This window comes from Uranotaenia lowii, chromosome 3 (genome assembly GCF_029784155.1).
Source record: "Uranotaenia lowii strain MFRU-FL chromosome 3, ASM2978415v1, whole genome shotgun sequence".
Classification (NCBI taxonomy): Eukaryota; Metazoa; Arthropoda; class Insecta; order Diptera; family Culicidae; genus Uranotaenia; species Uranotaenia lowii.
Window position 1 is genome coordinate 277,411,064 of NC_073693.1, and position 6,000 is coordinate 277,417,063.

General features: G+C 38.7%; 1 long non-coding RNA gene across 2 annotated transcripts; it reads right to left on the reverse strand.

Moving 5' to 3' along the window:
• Positions 1-3,885: 3,885 nt before the first annotated feature.
• On the reverse strand, positions 3,886-5,756 carry LOC129757218 (uncharacterized). 2 transcript variants are annotated; one of them, XR_008739649.1, is made up of 4 exons: positions 4,697-5,756; positions 4,554-4,625; positions 4,395-4,464; positions 3,886-4,283 (listed from the first exon to the last, which is right to left on the reverse strand). It is a non-coding gene; the product is annotated as an uncharacterized LOC129757218 (long non-coding RNA). The 2 variants fall into 2 exon arrangements; XR_008739648.1 differs by having other exon boundaries at positions 3,886-4,464.
• Between the last annotated feature and the right edge of the window lie 244 nt (positions 5,757-6,000).

The following is a 6,000-nucleotide window of genomic DNA, read 5'->3' on the forward strand; positions in this document are numbered from 1 at the left end:
CAATTCACGCTCGCTCATACATTAAGTGCTTTGTTCGGAGAATGATGCTACTAGCCGTATAATGTAACAATAAAAAAATCAATCATGAATTGTGAATGGAAAAAAATCACCTCGAACAGAAATCTAACTCTAGTCTTTTGATTACCTCTCCGACACCTTACCAATAGGCTAAATCGTCGGATGAAAACTAATCAAGGTGTGGCGCTATAAATCAATTTTAATTCGCTGCTAGATTCTACGGCAGAAAATGCTCATTATGCCTCGATAATATGGTGCTCTATATGCCCCTAGCCAACAAATTTAAGTAAAAACGTGTTTTAAAATTGATAAAAGTGAAAAATCAAAAATTTTATGATGGTAAAAATTGAGAAACAATGTGTACATCATGTTGCAGTGCGTACATTAGAGATCAAGGTTATTTTAAGATCATAAGAGCTTATTTCGTGGTGCTCAAAAATTATAATATTTTCGTAACTTGAGAACCAGGCTAGTTTTTTTTAAATATTTCTTTAAAAATGATAAGGAGATTCCTTTTTTTGTGAAAAATTAATACTATAGGAAGTACGAAACAAATCCTCATGAAAATTTATTTAAGAAAATACGTACTTTCGTAGAAAGGAGTAGTGCTCATTATGCCCTGGGTGCTCGTTATGCCCTCATCTCCCCTATTTTTATTTGTTTTTTTTTCTAATGAATTCTTGAATATTTCATATGATTCGAAATTAATTTTTTCAAAATGATTTTTTAAATGAAACTACGACTTTGAAATTTCCCAACTAAATTTATTTTAGAACCAATATTGTGCTTTGTTTATGGTTTGGGTACTTTAATTGATTCAATGCTTACCATGGTCCTTTAAAAAACCGTTTTGGTATTCGACTCCTCACGCTGCGCGTTCGAACTTTTTTTTTTTTTTTTGTAAATTATTTATTTGAAACGGCTCATACCTTTAGGCTTTAAGGAGCCAAACTCCTTTTTTTTTGATTACAATTGTGTACTTAGATCTAGTTCACTTTTTTTTTTTTGAAGAAAAAGAAAGATAGAAAGGGAAATATGAAAATAAAGAGAATTATAGTCGAAGATCGATAGCTTTTAGGAAAAGGTATATCTCGAACATATAGTCCAAGTCCATCATACCTAATACATCCCTCACTGGAACGTCGGGTGGTTTTCCTCGGGCCCGAAGGGAATCTATAAAGTTCGCTTTGGCGAATAGGTGGTCCTCACACGACCAAACAATATGCTCGATGTCATGGTAACCTAGACCACATCCGCATAAATTGCTGCCAGCAATATTTAAACGATAGAGTACCGCATTCATGGAATAATGATTGGACATGAGACGGGAAAATATACGAATAAAATCCCGAGTCAGGTTCAATCTATTAAACCAGGGTTTAAGGCTTACCTTTGGGATAATCGAGTGGAACCACCGACCCAACTCATCCTCGTCCCATCTACGCTGCCAGTTGACAAGAGAGTTTCTTCGAGCCAAGAAGTAAAATTCGTTGAATACGATTTCACGCTGGTAAATGTTGCCTTCCATCGCACCCACTTTTGCAAGGGAATCTGCCCTCTCATTGCCTGCTATTGAGCAATGTGAGGGGACCCAGATAAAGGTGATAGAAAAGCAACGTCTTGATAAAGTGGTCAATATATCTCGTATCATTTCGAGGAAGTACGGCGTGAATTTTCCTGGTTTTATAGAGCGGATTGCTTCAACAGAGCTGAGACTATCAGTTATAATATAGTAGTGTTCAATAGGTCGTGTGGCGATACTATTCAAAGCCCAGTGAATAGCTGCTAACTCTGCAACATATACAGAGCATGGTGACTGGAGACTGTGAGATGCGCTGGATATTTCGTTGAACACTCCAAATCCTGTTGTTTCCTCTATAAGTGATCCATCGGTAAAGTACATTTTATCAGCATCGACGTGTCTATATTTAGCTTCGAAAATTCTTGGAATCAGAAGAGGACGATGCGGATCCGGGATTCCACGAATTTCCTGCTGCATAGACAAATCAAACTGGACAGAAGAATGATCGTAGTCTGGGCTACAAACACGAGTTGGAGAATACGAAGAAGGGTTTACCTGCATTGACATGAGGATATGGTATATAGACATAAATCTGGTTTGAACATTTTGCTCAAGTAACCTTTCGAAATTTACAATCACCAATGGGTTCATGACCTCACACCTGATGAGGAACCGAAGTGATAGTAAATTGAATCGATCTTTCAAAGGGAGTATTCCTGCCAAAACTTCAAGACTCATGTTGTGTGTTGAGGGCATACAGCCCAAAGCGATACGGAGACAACGGTATTGGATACGCTCTAGTTTGATGAGGTGAGTTTTGGCAGCTGACTGGAAACAGAAGCTACCATATTCCATAACGGATAGAATAGTTGTTCGATACAATTTGATAAGATCTTCTGGATGGGCTCCCCACCAGGTGCCAGTAATTGATCGGAGAAAATTGATTCTTTGTTGGCATTTTCCTTTCAGATACTCAATGTGGGCTCTCCAGGTACACTTGGAATCAAACCAAACCCCAAGATACTTGAAACTCCTCGATTGAGTGATCGTTCTGCCTAGGAGTTGAAGCTTAGGTTGAGCAGGTCTACGTTTCTTAGAGAAAACAACCATTTCCGTTTTCTGAGGGGAAAACTCAATCCCAAGCCCCAAAGCCCAGGAAGACAATCTGTCTAAAGTATCTTGTAAAGGCCTGTGCAGATGAGACTCAGTAGATCCTGTGACAGACACTACTCCGTCATCTGCAAGTTGTCTTAGAGTGCAGCCTTCAGAGAGACAGCTGTCGATGTCACTCACATAAAAGTTGTACAAAAGTGGACTCAAACATGAACCCTGTGGGAGGCCCATGTAAGATGTTCCACAGAGAACAGACGTACAAGCTAGCCCACGAAACTTGTGTAAAAATCCCAACACCCTTTTTGATTTTTTGTGAGTTTATATATGATTACGCCTTTTCGAAAACTGGGCACTTTAAAGTTGATTTGTGACTTTTGAACGGCGCAATAGATGGCACTGTTTGTAGTCGATTTCTAACGTATTTTTTGGTGATAACATTTGAAATTTTACACACTTTTTTGACGATTTTTTGTTTGAGCTTGTACATCTGTTCTCTGTGGATGTTCTTCTAACTGCAAAATCTCCGTGAGCAAAGTTCAAATGTTTCTCACAAAGTAAGCTGTATAAGATGTTGTTCAATAGAGGAGGCAGACCCCGGGAGTGCAACTTGTCTGACAAAACCTCTATTGAGACTGCATCAAAAGCTCCCTTTATGTCTAGAAACACTGAAGCCATTTGCTCACGTTTTGCGTACGCCATTTGTATCTCTGAAGACAGCAAAGCAAGGCAATCGTTTGTCCCTTTGCCCCTTCGAAACCCAAATTGAGTATCTGAAAGGAGACCATTTGTTTCTACCCATTTGTCCAAACGAAACAATATCATTTTCTCCATCAATTTGCGTATACAAGACAACATCGCTATTGGACGGTAAGAGTTGGGATCTGTAACTCGCGGTTAACTCAGTGGGTGGGTGGTTTTGGTAAAAGGTGTATTGAGTGGAATTGTGGACTCAGGGTCGTAATCAGGAATCACCACGGGCTACTCCCTCTTGAGTGCTGCAAGGGTACCCAAAATAGAGATGTCCAAAAGCGTAACAAACAAACCCTGTTATGAAAAGCGAGTGGTACCTCGCATGTCACCAACCGTTTTTCGGAGACTATTTTTATATGAATGACCAAAGTGCAAAATCTTTCTCGGAACGTATCAGGGGGAGGCATGGGACAACGTAGCATAAACGAGAGAAAATCAAAGCAAGTGGAAACAACTCCAACTAAATAATTACTGCAACAGGGTTAAAGTTTTACAAATTTTCAGGCGGTTATTTATTGGCTGTATAAGCCCTGAACTATACATCACTTTTAGTTTATACTTGCGATTTTGGTGTAGTTTTCTTCTTGTTTGTGTTGGATTCAACTCCGGAAATTCTTCCTTCTCGAAGCGGGCAGCTACTCTGGCGGATTCTCACCAGTTTCGGCGTCCCGAAATGGTGTTGAATCGAGATGATGCAGGCCAGAGTCAGCGTGATTGTCAGGTGGAATCAGTTGAGGTTATGTCCACCGGGTCGAAGATGTTTTCTGTCCGTATTTCTGTCGTATTTTTGTTGGTGGTGTTGGTTCGGCCCACAACCGCTGCCACGAGGTCGATCCGAAGCTTGTAGGATGAAAAGCAAAAAGAAAAAGGTCCTCTGGACCTAACCAAAGAAATTACTACACCTGTGATGCAATGTTTTTAACCGCATGTTCTTTTTATAACTATTTTTAACAATTTTCATTAATATATACAAACATTTTATAAATTTTACCTTTTTCTTCGTAAACTGTTTTTAACTTGTTATTTGTTTTCCGCCGTTGTCGTTTTACGTGGTTTTTAAGCTATTTTAAACAAACAATAAACTTAGTTTCTTATAATAAACATAACCACGTGTTTTTAACATGTTTCGTACAAAGTTTGTAACTTTTACCTTTTTGCGTACTATTAGTTTTAATATTTTTCGTTTTTGTAGTCGTTTTAACACTTAAGCTGTGATTGTAGCCTGTTACATAAAAAAAATACATTTAAGTTTCACATTTCATACATGTAACATTTTCAAAGTTCGGCACGTACTACTTTTTAATATTTTTAATAAACTTTCATATTTGTAGTTTTAGCCACTTTTAACTCTTTGTTTGTAACGTCCTTTTTTTAACTTGTAGACGTATCTTCGTTTTTAACCCTGTAATATTAGTAAAAATTTTAGAATTTGTTGAACCACTTTGCACAAAAACCATACTTTTTACGTTAAGAACACGACGCGCACTTCTTTGCCCTAAGGCGTTCACGGACAGAAAGACTCTGCACTTGCTAGGCCAAATCTTCACCACCTCGAATTACATAAAGTTCATCCGACCGTCACACCAATATATAAGCACGTCATCAAACGGAACTGACGTGTGCGACGTTGATTGGGTGATAACACTTCCTCGCAATAACAAAAGCCTGTTCATCCGCGCCTATGGGTATCTCTCGGGAGAGAGTAGCCGCGTAGTGAGAGGGATGGGAGGTAAAATGGGACGAACCCCTGAGTGGCGATTGTTTTGACGTCTCTCGATGAGAGTTAATGAGCACCCCTTACCAGGGATGTAGTCGGTTTTGCAAATGTGTCGGAGACACATTATTTTTAGGTTACAAACGGTTACATTACCCCATCGTCCCTTCTCAAAATGAATGAAAATCATTCATTTTGAGATCAAAGAGATGAACGCAAACGTTTGTTTTTCTATTTCATTGTGAAATATCGGAATTATTAATATTTTATTTGGATTTTTGATATTCTCGAATAGCCTATTTCTCAATCAGCATGTGATTGGAACAGCCTCAAATTCACACAATGGAACTCATTGAGTGACGTTCACTCACGCGATACGTCAGCGATTATAAAAATTTCGAAAGCTTTCAATGTAAACAATGGCTCAGATGGATGGTGCAATTTTGGTAAGTTTTTCACCTTATTTTCGCAAAAATAAGTCCTCAAAAGCGCTAATATGGGCAGATTTTAGTACTATTCTAACGTTTTTCTATCTCTCTTTTCTTTTCAGCTAAAACTGCGGGGAGGAAATACCTGGAAAGGTGCAAAATTAGACCAAAATCACCGAGTGCGAGCGAATAATTTTTTCATGGATCGAAGTGCAACAACATTTCCGAACGTGTGCTATCGCGATGGAAAATACAAGTTCATGTGTTTTTTTCGTTTCTTCGCATCCCTTGGGCGGATGGCTGCAGCTAAGCCTACAGAAATGGAAGGAAATCACTACAGGATACGATTTAGGGTAAGTTTTATGTATCGGTTATTGACCCGAGTAGGTGCAATAATATTTGTTTTCGTTTTCTTCTTTTTTTTTCAGGTACACGGTTTCAAGTCGGCTGCGGAG